Consider the following 20,122-nt stretch of genomic DNA (forward strand, 5'->3'; position numbering starts at 1 on the left):
ACATTCTTCCGTGAGTATATGTTACCATTTGTAACCAGAGATATAAGCGTTAAACAAAGAGTTTGTGTCCTCCTCTCCTAAGGCCGCCGAGGCTACAGGCAGCGACAAGCAACCACATCTGAGGAAGATGCCCGAAGGACGGTGGCCGCGGCTGGTGAGGGGCTTCCGCGGCTGGAGGCCCGGCAGCGGCTCAGGGAAGGGGGCTGCCCTGAGAAGACCAGCTGACATTACGCTTGCTCCGCTGGGCTCCGTGGACCTAAGGTCTGAGAAGGGGAGGACGAAGACTTAACTCAAGAAGCAGGCACACGGTGGACCACACTGTACACCTCAGGCTTCCTTCCCTCAGGCAGTAGGGAGCTGGAATTTGGGGCCCACCACACCGTCCTGGGCCACCCCTACGAGTCGCCCAGAGCAGTGTACTCCGTGGACACCCAACCACGAGTCAGGATCCCTGAAATTCATAAACTAGACACCAGCCTGAGTGTTAAATATCTTGCTCTCAAAAATAAATAAATAAATAAATAAATAAATAAATAAATAAATAAATAAATAAATAAATAAAAATAAATATCTTGCTCTCCTTTTATTTTAAAGATTAAATAGTTATTCATTCATTTATTTATTCATGAGAGACACACAGAGAGAGGCAGAGACACAGGCAGAGGGAGAAGCAGGCTCCCTGAGCGGAGCCCGATGTGGGACTCGATCCCAGGACCCCGGGATCATGACCTGAGCGGAAGGCAGACGCTCAACCCCTGAGCCACCCAGGGGTCCCTCTTGCTCTTCTTTTAATCCCTCTCCCTCACTCTGTAGCAAGTTCTTCAAATTGTATACAAATTGGGCCACTTCTCTCCATTCTTCCACTTGACGATCTTGGTGCAAGCCGTCATCGCCTCCCTCTTCCCTGGATCACTACAACGGCTTCCTCACTAGTTTCTCTTGTCTTGCGAGCCCGGCCTCCAGTCCATTTGCTACTTGGAGCTCAAATAATGGGTTTTTTAGGCTAATATGAAAAATCATTACCACCACCACAAGACTCAAGCTGCAGACTCCAGCCTTAAAGAGGCCCCTCCCCACTGCTCCCTGCACCCCAACCATTTTATGGTTCCTCACTCACACTCATCTCTCTCCACGTGCTGAACCACTCCATCCCCGACTATCCCAAGGCTTCTGCAACTCAAATCTCCGAGGTCATCCCCTAGTGGAAACCCTGTAATGGCATCTCAATGCCCTAAGGCTCCTTCACATAGCTTATAGGACTTCCGGGAGCTAGCCACAACTAACCCTTGTGCACCTACTGCCTCTCCTCTCTCAACTAAGCAGAGAGCCCCTGAGTCCTTCATATGCACCAGCATTCTTCTTGTCTCTTGGTTTGTATGCAGGTGGCTTCCTCTACCTGGAAAAACCTTCTTCTAGCTCATTTCTATCACCTTCAGAGTTCAGCCTGAATGTCACTTCCTCAGGAAGCCTTTCCTTACCTCCAATACAGGCATAAGTGCATCTCCCATGTGTGCATACAGCACCTGTAATTATCCCATTGTGGCAGTTACTATATGCCACCGTAACTGTATTTCCTGCTATTTGGTAAACCCTATGGTGGCAGAGACTGCATCTATGTCGCTCAGAACTGTTGGGTAAATGACTTCATTTTAGAAATATGGCTTTTTCCCCATGAATGAGCAAATTAAGGTAAAAAAAAAACAGGAAAATAACAGATCTCAACAGGAAATATCCCAATAAGTGGTATTTTCTTCCTAGAATAACAAAGCCAATCTAAACTTCACTCAATTGCATTGTCCTAAGCAAAGGTTCATGGGTTGTGATTTTTAGTCTCACTACTGGCACAGTAATTATTCTTTACCAGCATTTGAGTGCCCTGGGCCAATCTTCAGCATGCACACAAAAAAATCAATAGGTATACTAAATAGACCAAAAAGATGTATAACACTGAATTCACAAAACGGCAGGATATACAAGGAAAGTAAATCAGGAAAACACTGCTGGACACAAGACTAATAAGCAAAAAATAAATCCTCCATAGTCTGCTTCCCCAGAGACAAACCGTTCCTGCTAATTTGATAAAACTGTTCATGTGAAGGACCTTCCAAATCCCAAAGCCAGAACCATGGCTTGGGTCTTGTATGGATTTGGGGTCAGAGTGACAACAAACAAGGCCAACACCCTGTCCTGTGCTCCTGTCCCTGAAGACCTTAGGGAACCACCATAATTAACTCTCGACTGCACACCTCCAAACTCTTTTACATTTGAGAAAAATACACCTTTATTTCAATTCATATTGGACAGCTTTGTGGGACAGATTTTCCTTTCCATTTATCCCAAGTCAGCCTATTTCAATGCATCAGTCTGGCTCTCTCCTCTGGAGCAGGACAACCCAGTTTGTCTTATTTTATCATCAAGCATCGAGAGACACTGTGGAGTCTGGTCTAAGGAAGCCTGGGTTTCCACGTAATCTTGGGCCAGTAGTTTAAGTGCTCTGCACCTCATTCTTCACCCACAAAATAAAGACTCCTTCCCTCTCTCTCTCTTTCCCTGGAAATGTTGTTCACAGGAAAGAGCACAGGTTTTTGAGTCAGATACAGATTTAAATCACTTAATGGCTGTGTGACTTTAGGCAAGTACTCAACCTCACTGGGCCACAGTTTTCTCATCTTTAAAATACCTTATTTTACAAGGCCCCATTGAGGATCAGATGAGACCTGGAACATGAGGCACTTAACACAGAGGCTGTGTAAGCCCAGGAGTTTACTACAAACAGTAGCCATTATCATCTCCCCTTTCCATTCTGTAGTATTGTCAGTAATGGTAACAACAGCTAATAGTTACTAAGCACGCATGCACTGAGCACTGTGCATGCACTTTTCATCCATTAAGTCATTTAATTCTCACAGCCAGGTAAGTACTGATATAATCCCCATTCTTCAGATGAGGACGCTGAGGCATGAGATGTCAACTACCTTGCCCGGGTCACACAGCTGGAGACAGGAACCCGGTCAGTGTGACTCCAGAGCCCCTGTTCCTTAATGCCAGCACACGCCATGCTGCCAGCTATATGGGGGTAGTTCCCCCAAGCAACATCAGAGGTTCCTTGGGCCATGGCCTGCACTGTGTCATCCCAGTGTCCCCCACGGCACCTAGCAGGGAATCTCACCCACCAGGAAGCCTTCAAGCCCCTATGATAACGGATTAGCAGACAAGGCACAAGGGAATCAATTTCCAAAACATCTGTATTGTCAGAAGACCATTTGCCTACTGAACCAAGGTGTGCCTAGTGACACGAAGGGTCTCTGCCACAGGAAGGAGGATCTCTCCACCCGGAATATAGCTCTTGGATTACGAATGCCATCCCTAATGCCTTGGAAAACTCTGAAAATAATGCTGACCAATGTTTATATGCTTCTGGGGTCTGAAAGGTCTGAGTTTAAGGTGTCTATCATTCAAGCAAATTAAAATACCTGCCAGACAGAACAAAACGTGCCACAGAGTCTGCTGATCTATAGGAGAGCTACCATCCGGCCCTCAGCAGTGACAGGCAACAGAACTATTCCATGTTGTCACCATCAGGGACACTTCTGAGCCACATCACTATGCAAATAAAGTGCGAGGGAATGCAGCTGATAGGACATAAACCTCATTAACACAGAATCCATTAATTTGGAATGTGATCATTCGTAGTTCTAAATTTTATTTTTAAATTATCTATAAAGAAAAACGACCTGAATAACTGAATAAACATGATCAATTCATCCATTTTGCTAATATTTATGTGACTCTAACACGTGCCAGCACTAGGGCAGCAGTCACAGATTTTATTTTGTATAATTCTCATTAAAAGAGAACTCCATAGGGCAGGAAGTTGTGCCTTCATTTTAAAGTAAGTTTTAAGGGCAGAAAACTAAACTGTGGTATGTCCATATGATGGAATACTATGCAGCTGTAATAAAACAGTGGGGGAGACCAGTTGGTGCTAACATATTAACAAGAACAACTGCTGAATGAAAAAAGGAAGAGGTGGAATGCTCTTTAAGGATCCCATTTGTATTAAAAAAGAAAAAGATAACAAAAAGATGATGCAGAAGACACATACATAAGTGAATATGTAGTAAAGTTCTTGGGAAGGGCAGTCAAGAAAATCTGATGGTCTGAGAGGAAAAAACTCATTTTTCATTGTACTATTATAATGTGTGCAATTCTTTACCATTTTCATGTGATTTTTCATAATATTAAAGCTTACTAAAAGACATTAGCATGACATATTATTTACTGGCCCATGCTGAGCACAGCGTCTGGCATATAATTGGAATTCCAGTATTTACTACATGAATGTAAATAAATGATGCTATTCATTACCATTTAACACATTTATCTTTCCTATTCACTACATCAGCTCCCACTCTACTAATATAAGTGAAAACAGTCTGGAGTTCAAGTCCCTGTATGAAATACAATTGCAATAAATCTGAAAAATATTCTAAAACTCACACTTCCCCTTTATGCTGCCAGCCCTTTCCTCTCTCAAACTCTGCTCTACACACACACACACACACACACACACACACACACAGAGTCAGGAAAACAGCTCACTGACCAAAAAAAAAAAAAGAAAGAAAGAAAAGAAAAAAAAAGAAATTAAGAAATGCTTTGCTGATGTTACTAAAGGTTTGGACTGGTAATTTTTTTTAGCCAGATGCTGATTTTCAGAGGGCTAATCTATAAATATGCAGTAACACTTAACTGGTCCTACCAATTAATTTTTGATGTATATCTTGAAATGAGTTGGAACAGATTTGTTTGGAAAAATCGGCATTATTCCTAACAGCACAGCACAGAGTAAGCCGAAGCACCTTGAAGGCCTACCAACAGCACACTGCAGGTGCACAGGTTCTGAGGTGCACCTGACACATCCAGAAGCTCCCGCAGCTATTGCCCCACCTGAGTGACGGGCAGCCGGGGGACTGGCAACTGACCATGCTGTTTTATTCAGCGCTGATAAAGGGGGGACAAATTATGTATTTGCTGTGAGAGTGCAGTACCTTGTTTTAGGTTGTTTTGCTGGACTTCTTCCCCCAGTAGCAGCAACTAGGAAGAAAAAAAACACACACAAGACATCTGGTAATTTCTTTAGGGAAAATCTTAACAGATTTGTGGGTGTAACTCTACTCAATCTGTTTCATAAATAAACCCCAGGCAATGGCATCAGTTAAAAATCTTTGAAAAGATGGTTTTCACATGAGCAACATCCTGAAAGCTACAGTTGCGATACCCTAATAACTGTACCAGCCACCCTGGGTACCCGTACACCCTGGGTAGTGTACGGCACTGTGAAAAAGCATGTGGCAGGTGAGTGGCAGTTTAAATTCTCACGACTCTCTGAGGTAATAATGACTATCCCCGTTTTGTAGATGAAGAAACTGAGGCTCAGGACACGAACTCGTCTGCCGAGACTCAACACAGCCAGTGAGCACAAGAACTGGGATTCAAACCCAGGTCTGAGGAGCCCCGGGCCTCTCTGGAGTGTAACGCTCCACCCGGCTCGACAAGCTGATCAGAGAGAGGACCGTCAGGAGGAGAGGGACAAGGAAGGGCTCTTTCCATGTGCTGCAACTGACGTCCTGTCGTCGAGAGGCCAAAAGGCAAGCTGACACCTCTCAGACCACCGCCCGCTTCAGGAGGAAGATCTATACGTAACGTTCCTCGGGCACCACGGCCGGGGACTAGGCCAGGGGAAGGGTCGCTGAGAGATCGCAGTCAGCAGGCCTGACACCCCGCTCCAGTCCGTTAGGGTCTTAATGGTTCACAAGAAACGTGAGCTTCACACCAGGCAGACCTCCAGGGACCTTGACAGACCCAATTACCCGGAGCCCTGACGCTAAAGCCTACGTCATCAGTCACTCCTCACAATTACAACGCAACTGTACCCTGCCCGCGGGACCGGTCCCCATGCCGGAACCGAACCGGCCCTCGGTACCGTCAAATGTCTGCAGACTGTCCCCCGACCGCGGGGCTCACCGACCCCGCGGCCCAGTGACCTCGGCTCCCGCAGCCCAGCAGGCCAGGGGCGGCAGACAGGAGGCCGGGCCCGCTTCTACCCCCCGCACGCCTGCCCACCCTCGTCCTCCCGAGCCACAGGATGCGGCAGCTGGACTCGAGTACACGTCAGCTCTCCGACTGCGCCTCAGGTATCCAGGCGAGGACACGGGAACGAGTTTGCCGGGCGGCGGAGCAGAGCCAGGTGAACGGCACAGAGTGGACAGCAGGGCAGCCCATCGTGTGGGCCCTGCACAGAAGAGCCCCGACAGGTGGCACGCAGCAGCAGTCAGCCCCCAACTAACTGCAACAATGACCTGCAGCGGCACTGCTAAGTCCAATATTTTTAAAGATTTTATTTATTTATTCATGAGAGACACAGAGAGAGAGAGAGAGGCAGAGACGCAGGCAGAGGGAGAAGCAGGCTCCATGCAGGGAGCCTGATGTGGGACTCGATCCTGGGTCTCCAGGCAGGCCCTGGGCTGAAGGCAGCGGTAAACCACTGAGCCACCCAGGGATCTCCCCAGAGGCCAATTTTTGGTCATCGTAACCGACTGAGCAGCAGCACCTGATAGAGCACACTGCTCTTGGAGCCTTTCCTTCACTGGACTACCATGAAACTACTCTCTCCTAAACGTGCCCCTCCCTCACTGGTGCCACTCCCCGTCTCCTCTGCCACTGGCCCCCATCGCCCCAGCTAGCCCAGTGCCCACACTTAGTCCCAGGCCTCTCTGCGTCTATCCTCTTCATGCTCGCATCTGATTCCACAGATTTACATGCAATCCACATGCTGATGACTCCCGAATGTGTATCTCCACCCCGGGACTGCAGGCTTTTACACTCGGCTGCCCACGGCTAGGGTGTCTAACGGGTGTCCCCTGTCACCAGCCGAGCTCCCACATTCCCCGAATAAAGGGCGTCTGCAGTGAATGGACACTGCCGCCTTGGGTGCTCACACTAGGGGATCTGGGACTCCCACCTCACCAAGGGTTAAAGCCCAAGTCTTTACAATAGTTTACAAGTCCTTCCTGGACTTATTCCTGCTCACTCCTCCCCAGTTATCTCTCTGATTTCTTTTCCAGATACTCATCCCCACTGCCACGCACCCCCAGGCCCTCTAAGCCAGCTTCGCTTATGCTCTCATCATTCTTGCTACTTAGAACAGCACCACCCCACATCAAGGTCCCGCAGGCTCACTCCCTCAGAAATTTGTTCAAGCATCTTCTTTCCACTGAGCCCTTTCTCTGATCGGATGATTCTATTTTTTAAATTGCAGCATGCCCCTCAGGGCGCTCTCTTTCCCTTCTCCCTGCTTTGTTTTTCTTCATAAAAGCCAACCACGTGATAAGTACTATATTCCTCTATTTCATTACTCCCTATAATCCTCAACTAGAATGTAAGCTCCAGGGAGGCGGAAAGGTTTATCTGTCTTGTTCAATGATGTATCTCCAACACCCAGATCAGTACATGCAACATAGCAGGCATTCTTCATGGAAAAAAATGCTTCAATATATAATCATCCATGCACAGCTTGTGAAGGGTAGCAGAATATGCCACCCCAAAATATGCTACTTTATTTTTTAAAGATTTTATTTATTTACTCATGAGAGACACAGAGAGAGAGGCAGAGACACAGGCAGAGGGAGAAGCAGGCTCCCTGCAAGGAGCCCAAATGTGGGATTTGATTCCAGGACCTCGAGATCATGACCTGAGGTGAAGGCAGAAGCTCAACCATTAAGCCATCCAGGTGCCCCTAAAATATGCTACTTTAGAGTAAGGATTATTTTTGAACTGAAGACTACAGGGGGAAAAAAAAAAACCTCTCCACTTTCCCCTATTTGCCTAAAAGCAGGACCTAAATTGATAAAGGTATCTCCCCATCCCCACTCTACCAGGAAGAGCGGAAGTTAATTACCAGAGACACTAGACCCTTATCAGCACAGAGAAGGCAAAAAGGGAAGCTATGTATCAACCTTTGCAAAAATTAATCCTTACCTACCATTAGTTCCCTCGTGTATTTGCCACCCTAGAAAGCTCAAAGACCTTTTATCTCACGGCTGCTCTAAATATGTATTCTTCTTTGATTAAGATAGTACCCCAAGTTCTCAGCACTTCTTTCAGTTATTCATCTGGAGGGATCCCATATGTGTGCATAATGTACAGGTTAACAAACTTTCCTTTTTCTCTGGTTAATCTGTCTTTCGTCAGTCTGACACATAGGGCCCCAGCCAGTGATCCTACAAGGGGAGCAGAAAAGTTTCCCACACCCCCATGTCCACATCAGAGAGTGCACTGTGAGAGAGAAGATGAAAAAGTGCCTCTCACAGACAGATGCTAACTTTTTTTCCTCTCATCTAAAAACAGGAGTCACTTTGGGATTCAAGGAGAATTGAATATTGTGGTATCCCAATTAGACTTCACAGACCCAAATAATGAAAAAGAAATAAAGTATCTTTAAATAATATTTTTTAAAATCACATTTTAAAAGTACCTGAAGTGTGGATCAGTGTGTTGTTGTCGTATGTAGATTGACTTTTTTTTTTTTAAGATTTATTTATTTATTCATGAGAGACACACAGAGAGAGAGAGAGAGAGAGAGAGTGACAGAGACATAGACAGAGGGAGAAGCAGGCTCCTTGCAGAGAGCTGGACGCGGGACTCAATCTCGGAATCACAACCGGGGCCAAAGGCAGGTGCTCAACCACTGAGCCAACCAGGTGTCCCTGTAGATTGACTTTTAACGTGTATGACATCATACACTCAAATTTTTCTTAACTAGGTTCCACCCAATGCTTCAACTCACAATCCTAAAATCAAGACCTGAGCTGAGATCAAGAGTCAGACTCAAACAACTGAACCACCCAGATACACCCCACTCACATTTTTTTTAAGTAAAGTTGGGGAACTAGGATTCCTATAGTAATCTTGAAACTGTCTTTACACACCAACAGCCTACAATGCTATTAATCCGTAACAGGTTATACTGTCTGATTTTTCTTTTCTTTCTTTTTGTTTTTCTTTTTTCTTTTTGTTTTTCAAACTTGAAATCTGTCTTTCACACATAAGGATTCACTAATGGTAAATGATGGTCACCAAGTAAGTGTCAAAGCTCAAACACTACCATGAAAGAGCCTGGGTCTGAGTCACAGGTCCACCAACTTAACTACCTAGAACTTTACTGACATACTTGACTTTCCTATCTTTGGTTTCCCCACCTGTAGAATGGATGAGTTAGACATCTAGTAAGATTTCTATGAGGATGAATAAAAAGCTCCACACTCGTACTCAGCACAGAGCTTGGCAACACATAACAACTATTTTTATGATTATTCTTAATCTTCATCTGAAGACTTTTGCCCTCAAAGACATTATGGATCCCAAATTGAAGTCCTATTAGCTACAGTAAACTATTCCCCTCTTCGGTTTATGCCTAACAAAAGCGCATCCAAAAAAAAAAAAAAAATGCACCCATTTCACAATAAACAAATCAAATCACCTTAAATATCCTAATAAGATATATGAATGTGGGTTTTAATGACAAACTTCTTAAGGGGGTAAGAATTGGCCAATGGGTAAATGAACCAGTTCTTCCCAAATAACAAAGAGGAAATATGTTATCTTTAAAATAATGCTTTAAAAGTGTCTGAATTGGGGATCCATGGGTGGCTCAGCGGTTTAGTGCCTGCCTTTGGCCCAGAATGTGATCTTGGAGTCCCGGGATCGGGTCCCACATCGGGCTCCCTACATGGAGCCTGCTTCTCCCTCTGCCTGTGTCTCTGCCTCTCTCTGTCTCTCATGAATAAATAAAATCTTTAAAAAATAAAAATAAACGTATCTGAATAAAGATTGGTTATTTTCATATGCAGAAAAGAAGGTAGAGAACAGGAAAGAAAAGAAGAATAATAAGAAAAATATATTTGCAAATGACATATCTGCTAAGGGGTCAATATCCAAAATATATAAAGAACTTATACAGCTCAAAACCCAAAAAATGAATAACCCAATTTAAAAATGGGCATAATGACCCAAATGGACATTTTTCCAAAGAAGACATACAGATGGCCAACAGACACATGAAAAGAAGCTCAACATCACTCATCATCAGGGAAATGCAAATAACCACAATGACGTATCACCTCACATCTGTCAGAATGGCTCAAATAAAAAACACAAAAATAACAAGTGTTGGCAAGGATATGGAGAAAAAGGAACCCTCACTGCACTGTTGGTAGGAATGTAAATTTGTGCGGACCACAGTAGACAACTTAGTATGAATCTCCTCAAAATGTTAAAATTAGAACTACCATATGATCCAATAATTCCAGTACTAGGTATTTACCCAAAGATGATGAAAATACTAATTCAAAAAGATATATGCACCCCTACGTTTATTGCATTATTTACAGTAGCCAAGTTCTATCCATAGATGAATGGATAAAGAGGTGGTATGTATATGCAATGGAATATTAGTCACAAAAAAGAATGAGATCTTGTCATTTGGAGCAACATGGATGGATCTAGAGAATATAAAACTAAGTGAAATAAGTCAGACAAAGACAAATACCATATGATTTCACTTATATGTGGAATTTGAGAAACAAAACAAAGAATTAAAGAGAAACAAAAATACAGACTCAAATACAGAGAACAAACTGGTAGTTTCCAAAGAGGAGGTGGCTAGGGGGAGGGGTGAATCAGATATAGGGGATTAAGAGAACACTTACTTTGATGAGCACTGAATAATGTACAGAATTGTTAAATCATTTTATTGTACACCTGAACCAATTACAACACTGCCTGTTAATTATACTTCAAATGAAAAAAAAGGGAGGGGGGGAACACTACCTAGCAAAAGTGTGAATCTGAAAGATTACTTCAGCATTCAAGCCAGAATCCATCTTATTCCCTTTTTAGATCGGGTTATGGTACAGATAAATCATGAGGAAGCTAGATATTCCACACTTTTCAATGATTTTTTTTGTTTTTTGTTTTTACCAAGAGAGAGTGAGCTAGTGAGGAGGAGGGAAGCGGAGGAGCTAAGGGAGAAGGAGAGAGAGAATCTTAAGCAGGCTCCATACCCAGCATGGAGCCCAATCTGGGGCTCGATCCCACAACCCTGAGATCATGACTTGAGCCCAAACCAAGAGTGGATGCTTAACCGACTGAGCCACCCTAGTGTCTCTGTGTCAAATTTCTGGAGGCTCAAAGTCGAAGGTTAAGTGTCAGCAAGAATGGTTCCCTTCAAAGACTGTGAGAAAGAATCTATTCCATCCTGCCATTCTAGCTTCCACTTGTTTGTTGGCAAAATCTTTGGTATCCGGTGGCTTATAGGTCTCTATATTCATCTTCATGTGGCATTCTGTCTAGGGTCTCTAAATTTTTTAAGTGTTTTTATTTCACAATGCAGGGCTTGAACTCACAACCCCAAGATCAAGAGTCACATGAGCCCTCCACTGAGCCAGCCAGGCGCCCCTAGATTTCTTTTTAATCAGGCTACCACTGCATTGGATTAGAGGCCTACTGTACTCCAGGATGACCTCATCTTAATCAGTTTCATCTGCCACGACTCTATCTCCAAAGTCACATTCTGTGGTACTGGGGGCTAGAACTTCAATATGATTTTTTTTTCAGTAACACAATTCAACCCCTAACAGCTGGCTTTTTCTCACCATTCAAGTCTCAGTCCAAGCATCACCTCCACAGAGAGGCCTTTCCCAACCACCCCGTTGAAAGCGGCTCTCTCCCAGGCACTAGTCACTCTGTGTCTCTGCCCTATTTTATTTTCTTCATATGCTTACCGCTCCCAGAAATTACCCTACTTGTTCATTTGGTTTGGGTTTGTCTCTCCACGCTAGAATGTAAACCCTATGAAATCAGAGACTCCGTCTTATCCACTTGTCTCCAGAGCCTAGAGCCTAGACATGTGGTGGTGGGTCAATCAACATCAGCTGAATAAATGAATACATGCATTAAACAAACGTCCCCTGTCCAATCATAAACATAATGCCAGAGAGAGGCACAGCTATGAATGAAAATAAAGTAAGCTAAGAGGAGAGACAAAGACGTGCTATTTTGAATAGGGTGGTGGGGAAGGCTTCTGAGATGCAACAATGAAGCAAACCAGAGCAGTTTCAAAGACAGTGAGGTTGACAGGGTGGTGGACAGCGTGACTGGAGCGAGTTCCAGGCATGACCAAGATTCGAGGAAGTAGAGGGACAGCGAGAGAGGAGGTGTGCCATAAAGGAAGCTCCAAGTGAAGGCATCTGCATTTACTACCCTCTGTCTGGACCTTCAGCTGACAAAGCTCTTTGATATTCCTGGCCAAATAAAGTTTTCCCTTATTCATGAAGTTTTCACAAGAGTCCTGAACCCCTCCCTCTCTGTCCCCTGGCACTTTGTTCTTACTTCTACTACAGCCCTTCCAGCATTTCTGTGGAACTGTGAGTTTTCCGCCTTACATGCGTCTTGCCCCCTCCAGTGAGCTCCTTGATGGCAAGGACCCCAAAATTTACTCTGTAGATGCTGAAGGAAGGGAACTTGTGGCTGGTGCTCCTCCTCCCTGTGGATGCTCCTTCTGCCACACAGACCAAACTTTTCCCATTTAAAAACAAGCCTTTCGGGAGTGACCTCGCACAAAATGCCAGAGTGGGAAGCTCCTTCCTCCACTGAGGAGGAAGGAGTGGCCAGAACCAGCTATTTGAGAACTCTGGAACCTGGTGGACACTTATGACAAGGAGGGCGTGCTTGGTGAGAGCAGAGGTTGCTGACCTCTGCCAAGTGAGCAGTGTAGGTGAACCAGCTACTGCCCCCATTCCTCAGCCGTGGGGAGGGCAGCTCACATTCCCAGCGTGGCTGGCCGATGCCAGGTGGGCAGTGAGGGCCTTGTCTCCTCACAATTTGAGGTTGTGCATTGAGGTTGGAGAGCCTGTGCCCGTCACGGCTGTTACCAAAGGATATGTGACAGGATAGGAACTCCCATGCTGCTACCCAGAGAGCCCAAAATGTTTAGCCACATGAGATTTACACACTCATGTATTCATCTGCCCAACAAATCCTAAATAGCTTTTATGTGCCAGGCGCTGAGGACACAGGAATAAACAAACCAGACAAAAGCCCGAGTTTATGTTCTGATGGGGAAAGTGCTGGTTCACTGGAGCGCGGGGAGGGCAGAAGCAGGCAGGGGGGTAGCGTTCTTATCTTGAGTCACTCCAGGCCCCTCCCCTCTGATTGGGCACAATATCACTAACTCACATTTTATTCAGGCCAGGTCTCCTGCCCTAATGGTAAAAACCATGCAAGTTAATTCCTTAGGTCTCTGGTTGCTTCTCATCACCCTAACACCCAGGCCAGAGACTCAGAAGCCTATTACTCAAAGTCTCTCGGTCATGTCCAGAGACAATCATATATTATCTACAATAGTAAAGATGATATTTTGTTTCTTTGTTTAATTAGAGCTGTGTACCTAGATTTTTTGTTTCTTTTTTCTTAAAAAGGATCTCCATCTTCCTGGGATGATTTAACTAGATTCTTGCCTGAGGGAGAAGCCAAAATCACTGTCCTCTAAAAGCTGACTTCCTGATGTGCATCTTGGTCTCAACAAGTCATTCAAACCCTCTGAATGTCAGTTTTTCCTGGTCTGGCAAGTGGGGATAGTAACACACCCTTACAAGGCCATGGAGAGACTTCAATGAGTCAAGGACATGAAAATAAATGCTTTGTATCTGGCACATAAAAAACACTCAATATACATTATTGAAAAACAAAAGGGGTGCTGGGGTGGCACAGTCAGTTAAGCTTCCAACTCTTGGTTTTGGCTCAGGTCGTGATCTCACGGTCATGGGATTGAACCCCCCGCATCAGGTTCCATGCTCAGTGTAGAGTCTGCTTGTGATTCTCTCTCCCTCTCTTCCTCTGCCCTTCCAACTTGTGCTCTCTCCCAATCTCTCTCTGAAAAAAAAAAATAAATCTCTATAAAAAAAAGAAAAGAAAAACAAATCTTCCTGACACGCCTTTCAGCCAATCATTTTATCAAAAGAGTATGATTACCTGTGAAATCATACAACCCCACAAACAAGTATTTCATTATCACAGCACACCAAGCAACAAAGCAGATTTGGAGGGCAGGGGAAGCATGTTCCACTTTATAGTAAGGGTCAGAGTTGGCTGCTAGATTTGGCTTCTCCAAGAGCCCAGAGCCCTGCCTACCAACTTGAAATGCATCTTCATACAGAAATTCCCAGGGAGACTCAGCTTCCACCACCCACCCCACCCACCCAACTCCCCATTTTCCTTTAAAGCTGACTGAGCCAAGGCAAGCAAAGGCTTCTGGTCAGGGCCCCAGTTTTCATCCTAAGAGCATTCCCTCCACATCTTGGTTTTCTTCTCTTCATTTGCATCAGGAACAGTTGGGTATTGCTTTCACAGCATGAGATTCTCTCTCCTTGATAATCCCTCTCCCCAGCAGCTAGAAGCCTGCATTCACGAGTAGTATGATGCTACACCTGGAAGCAGACCGCTTTGGGTGAGAAATCAAGTAAGGGCTACTAAACAACTCAAAAGTCATTTGATGGACCTATTGTGCTATAAGAAATAAGTCAGACAGAGAAAGACTCAGTGTGTTCTCATTTACACGGGGAAATTTTATTTTTATTTTTTTAAATGATTTCATTTATTTATTCATGATAGACACACAGAGAGAGAGAAGCAAAACACAGGCAGAGGGAGGAGCAGGCTCCATACAGGGAGCCGGATGTGGGACTCAATCCTGGGACTCCAGGATCACGCCCTGGGCGGAAGGCAGGCGCTCAAACCGCTGAGCCACCCAGGCCGCCCCTACATGGGGAAATTTTTTAAAGCTGAAGTCATAGGAAAAGAGAGTTAGAATGGTAGTTGCCGGAGGCTGGGAAGTTGGGGAGAGGTTGGTCAAAGGGTACAAACCTCCAGCTGTAAGAGGAATAAGTTCTGGGGATCTAAGGTTCAACATGTCAACATGGTGACTGTATCTAACAGTAATATATGCTTGAAAGTTGTTGAAGGTAGATCTTAAATGTTAACACCACACAAACACAAAAGTAATCATGGGGATGGAGGGGATGAAGCATTAACTAACCTTATTTTGGTAATCATTCTGCAATATATGCACATATCAAATCATCCCACCGTACAGCTTAAATTTACATGTTATATGTCAATAATATCTAAATAAATCTGGGGAAAAAATAATCTAAGACCCATGGATTCTCCCCAGGTTCTTGTCCCACTGCATCCTACAAACCTTTTCTCTTTGACTTTTTAAAATAAAGTGCAAGAAACCACTTTCCATGTCACAGCCTAAGAAAGGACAACTGCTTGGAGGATTACACCTCCTCCCCACTTGATGACATCTCTGTGAGGACAGGGAGGGGGGGCTTAGTCATCCTTGCATTCCTAGCATCAAACACAGAAACTGGCCCAAGAATAGGCTGTTGAAAAAACATGTTAAGTAAATTCCATTTTTATAGCATCTACTGACGTCTAAAAACTCCAAATTAGAAGTTATAAAATATACGATAGAGATCTTAAGAATACATTAATTACAAAATCAATTATGTGCTACATACTACCTGGGAATTTATGAAAACTAGCACTATCTCAAAATTAAAGAAAACATAATATAAAATATGCTTTGTTATTCACTAGTATGAACACAGACCAAATAATTAATTTTAGCCTTCTCTATTATAGAGTGCCGACAGTATTTTCCCATTTTATTTATTTATTCATGAGACACACACAGAAAGAGGCAGAAACAGAAGCAGAGGGAGAAGCAGGCCTGCTCGCCTGTGGGGAGCCTGATGTGATACTCGATCCCAGGACCCTGGGATCATGACCTGAGCCAAAGGCAGACGCTCAACCACTGAGCCACCCAGGTGCCCCAGTATTTTCTTATTTTAAAGCAGGAAAAATAACAGCTACCTCACTGCATTTCTGCGAAGATTAAATGAGCTAACACATCTATAATACTTAGAACAGGGCCTGGCAGATGGTGACCACTTACAAAATACTAGCTATTACTGCTGCTGTTGTTATCAGGCACTCTCCTGGCTAACATTATTAGAGCAAGTTAAATAGAAGTTCATTTAGCCAATCTGCCCAGGAAAGTATGAACAGAAGCAAGACACACATATAATCCATGGCCCTGACAACAAAGTTTGTCCTCAGAGCTTCAGATATCTTCTAAAAGCCATTACCAGATTCTCTTCATACAAGAATTGCCTATAAATTGCTTACTTCTTAGAATGTGATTGTACCTTGAAGCAGAAATAGATATTTAGCAGACCCTAAATGTATGCCAAAAAGAACTGAATTAGCAGCTTCACTAAAAGGTTCCTAAAAAAAAAAAAAGAGCGGACAGCAATTTTTACCTGCTCTTCAAGCCAGATGATGTTCCTGATTCCGTAAGATTTGGGGCAACTTTATCTTATAAGGGCCTGTGAGTTTATGAGAGCTTCAAGTGAAGCTATCTGGGTTAAAAATAATCACCGAGAAACAAAAACTGAGAAACAACTGAGAACGAAAAGCAGAAGTATGCACAAGATTGCTCCATTTGCACTCTCCCACAGTGGGTGTTTTCCTGTTTCTCAGACACCGTCCCTCAGTCTAGCAATTCCAGAACCGGTGTCCTACAGACCACTGGTCCCCAAACAAGGGTTCAATTCAGGTAAGTTTCCCTTCCTGGAAATCCATGATGCCCATCAACATATTAGAGATCCTGAGCTTCTTCCAGGAAGAAACCCATTTAGCTTTGCTTCACTTGTTTGAAAACTTAACCACATGTGCCCTTTCCCAAGGCACATTACTAGGAACCAGATTTTGGAAATGCTGACACTCTACAATTAATCACTTCTTTCCACTGAAGAATGACTGTAGGTTCATTCACCTGGTCTGCAAAGTCAACATTTACTTAAAAGCAGATGGAAAAGAATGTGAACCCTATGCATACCCTCCCCCCCCCCATTCAATGCACGATTTCACGTCCTGGATCAAGTCAAAAAGAAACTATCCTCAGGATCCATCTGAGAAGAATCCATAAATCCTAGAATCCATAAATTCTAGGAACGGCTTATGGGAAGCATGATTTCAGAAGATTTGTAGACAAGAGAAAGGAAGAATATGTAAGAGCAAATCTGTCAATAAAAGGAATTTGATTCTCCTATTGCTCAAGATTTTTATTTATTTATTTGAGAGAGTGTGTGTGAGCAGGAGCAAGGGGAAGGGCGCAGAGAGAGAGAGAGAGAGAATCTCAAGTAGACTCCTCACTGAGTGCAGAGCCTGACTCGGGGCTCAGTCTCTGATAAAGACCTGAGCCAAAATCGAGAATCGGATGCTTAACTGAGTCACCCAGGTGTCCCTTTCCTACTGTTTTCTTAAGTCAAGGAGAAAAATACAGGTATACTGCAATCTATTTAGAATATGTCCAAAGTCATCAGGAAGAAATCTTCTGATGTCAGTTTAACAGTATCACAGAGAGGAATGTTCAGGGGTTCCTTGTCGAACTATCTGTAAAGACTCCATCTCTAGAACATTATCTCAATTCTATAACTGGAAAAAAAATTCCAGAATCCTAAATATCTGTAATATCAGTTTCCTTTTTCCCCCTAGCACCTGGTATGTCACAGAAAATTAGAGATTTCCTTTCCTCAGGTCACAATGGTACTCACCCAACTATAATTGCCCAAAAGGCCCCCTTGCTAGCCCTCCTAATGACCAAACATACTACGAAGGCACAGCATCAGCAGAGAGGAAGCTGAAATTTCTGAAGTAACAACAAGAACACAGAATAAAACCATCGTGGGCTATGAAATTCCCTGTGTCCCAAGATTCTAAACTGCTCGGGATCTTGAGCCCAACATCCCCTAAGTGGAGCAGGAGAGGTGCTGGGAAGGGGCTGCGTAGCCAAGGTTAGAGGAAAGCCTTATTTCACAGGCTCTGCAGCTGAACAGAAAGTCACATAACACTGCCCATACATTTTGCTCCAGCGCCGTCCAATTGAACTTTTAGTGACAATCCAAATGTTCTCAACAGTGTTCAATACGGTAGCCACTAGCCACACGTGGCCACTCAGCACTTGAAATGTAACTTGTACAATTGAGGAACTAAATTTTTTACTTTAATTCATTTTAACTTAAATAACCACACATGGCCTGAGGCTACCATATGCAGTAGCAACTAGCTTATACACTTAATGTACCTATCAACATGAATTCCACAAAAATAGAGATGGTCAGGGACCAAGGAAGGTTCTCCAGAGGTTTGGGAAATGGACTATTTGACTTAACAGAGGAAGCAGGGAAGAATCAAGTCTATTATCTCATGAATCTCTAGTACACTACTGAGATGGCTAAAAGACAAGCATCATTCCCATCTTACTAAATGGAGAACCTGAGATATAGATTCAATTAACTGATATAAACAGTAACTGCTATTTATGGAATCTCTCCATGTACATAGGTTTTTATACTCAATCTTTACAACAATCCTCCAAGGTAAACATCACTGTCTTTTATTGGTACAGGAACTGAGGTTCAAGAAGGTTGAATGCTTAGGAAAAACCACATAACAAGTGAAGCCAAGATTTGAACTCAGACCTATTTTTAAAGCCCAAATGAAAGTGCAGAGCTTGAGCACGACTGGATGTTGGCAGATCTCACAACCTATGAGATCACAACCTCAGCCAAAACCAAGAGTCGGATGCTTAACTGACTGAGCCACCCAGGCGCCCCAAGTCAACAAGCATTTTTTGAGCCTCTGATATATGCACAACAGCACACTGAGTGCTCAGGAGGGGAGAATACAAAGACAAGGAAAGAAAACCATCAATATCACTGAATCTCAGAATTGTGTGGGCTTGTTATTCTTCTCTAACAAAGGGCATGAATTATTCAATTACTCACAGCTAGCTCCTCTTGTATATTATAGCAATCAACTGGCCTAGAATAAAAAATAAGCTAATATTTTTAGCACTTCAAAAACATGTGGAACCAGAACAAACGTGACAAGTGAAAAAAAAAAAACAGATAAATTAGACTTCACCATAATTAATACATTTAGTGCACCAAAGGACACTATTAATAAAATGAAAAGATAATCCACAGAATGGGAGGAAGTAAACAGCAGATCATGTACCTGACAAGGGACTTGTACCCAAACTGTATTTTAAAAAACTCCTACAACATAGGAATAAAAAGACAAATTACCTGCACACATTTTTGTGTGGACATAGGTCCATTTCTTTTTGGTCTAGGAGTGGCCTTCTGGATCACATGGTAATGCTAAGTTTAGTATTTTGAGGAAGTGCCAAACTTAGCAAAGTGGCTGCACCATTCAGCAATCCCAACAACAGGGTGTGAGGGCTCAAATTTCCCCACAGCCTTGCCAATACTTGCCATTGTCTGGCTTTTTACCTTAACCATTCTTGTCAGTATGAAATAATATCTCATTATGGTCTAATATACATTTTTCCTAATGATCAGTGATGCTGAACATCATTTCATAGGTTCACTGACTATTTATATATCTTCTTTGGAGAAATGCCTTTGAGGGGCACCTGGGTGGCTCAGTGGTTGGGCGTCTGCCTTTGGCTCAGGTTGTGATCCGGGGGTCCTGGGATCAAGTCCCACATCAGGCTCCTGCTGAGGAGCCTGCTTTTCCCTCTGCCTATGTTTCTGCCTCTCTCTCTGTGTCTCTCATGAACAAATAAAGTCTTAAAAAAAAAAGAGAAATACCTTTTAGTGTCCTTTTAGTTTAGACATATTCATGACACAAGTTATATTCTGTTCAAAGGAACACAATGGAGAGAATGAACAAATTTTCCTTTTCTTCTATTTCATTTATCAGTATGATTTCTTCAGGTATCTCAAAATTCGAAGCTATAAATGCCCAGACTCTCTTACAATGTGCTTGGAGGTTGAAGGTGGGGACTGTGGGCTCACCTGTGTCTAAAGCCCAGCTGTCCCACGTCTAGATGACCTCGAGCAAGTGACTTAATCTGAGCCTCGGTTTCTTGTTCCTACAAAACAGAACTCACCCATACCATAGT

At 43.6% G+C, this 20,122-nt stretch overlaps 1 protein-coding gene across 2 annotated transcripts in view; it reads right to left on the minus strand.

Annotated features, from left to right (window-relative positions):
- The window catches only part of TMCC3 (transmembrane and coiled-coil domain family 3), a 261,930-nt gene that overhangs the window by 209,107 nt on the left and 32,701 nt on the right, over positions 1-20,122 (minus strand). The window contains exon 1 of one of the 2 annotated variants that reach the window (XM_038558665.1): positions 5,052-5,074. The exons of the other annotated variant lie outside the window; for it this stretch is intronic. The gene's annotated coding sequence lies outside the window, so the exon portion shown is untranslated. Of the gene's footprint in view, positions 1-5,051; positions 5,075-20,122 lie in introns of those variants that run through there. 2 annotated transcript variants of the gene reach the window in all.

The sequence above is a fragment of the Canis lupus genome, chromosome 15 (assembly GCF_011100685.1).
Source record: "Canis lupus familiaris isolate Mischka breed German Shepherd chromosome 15, alternate assembly UU_Cfam_GSD_1.0, whole genome shotgun sequence".
NCBI lineage: Eukaryota > Metazoa > Chordata > Mammalia > Carnivora > Canidae > Canis > Canis lupus.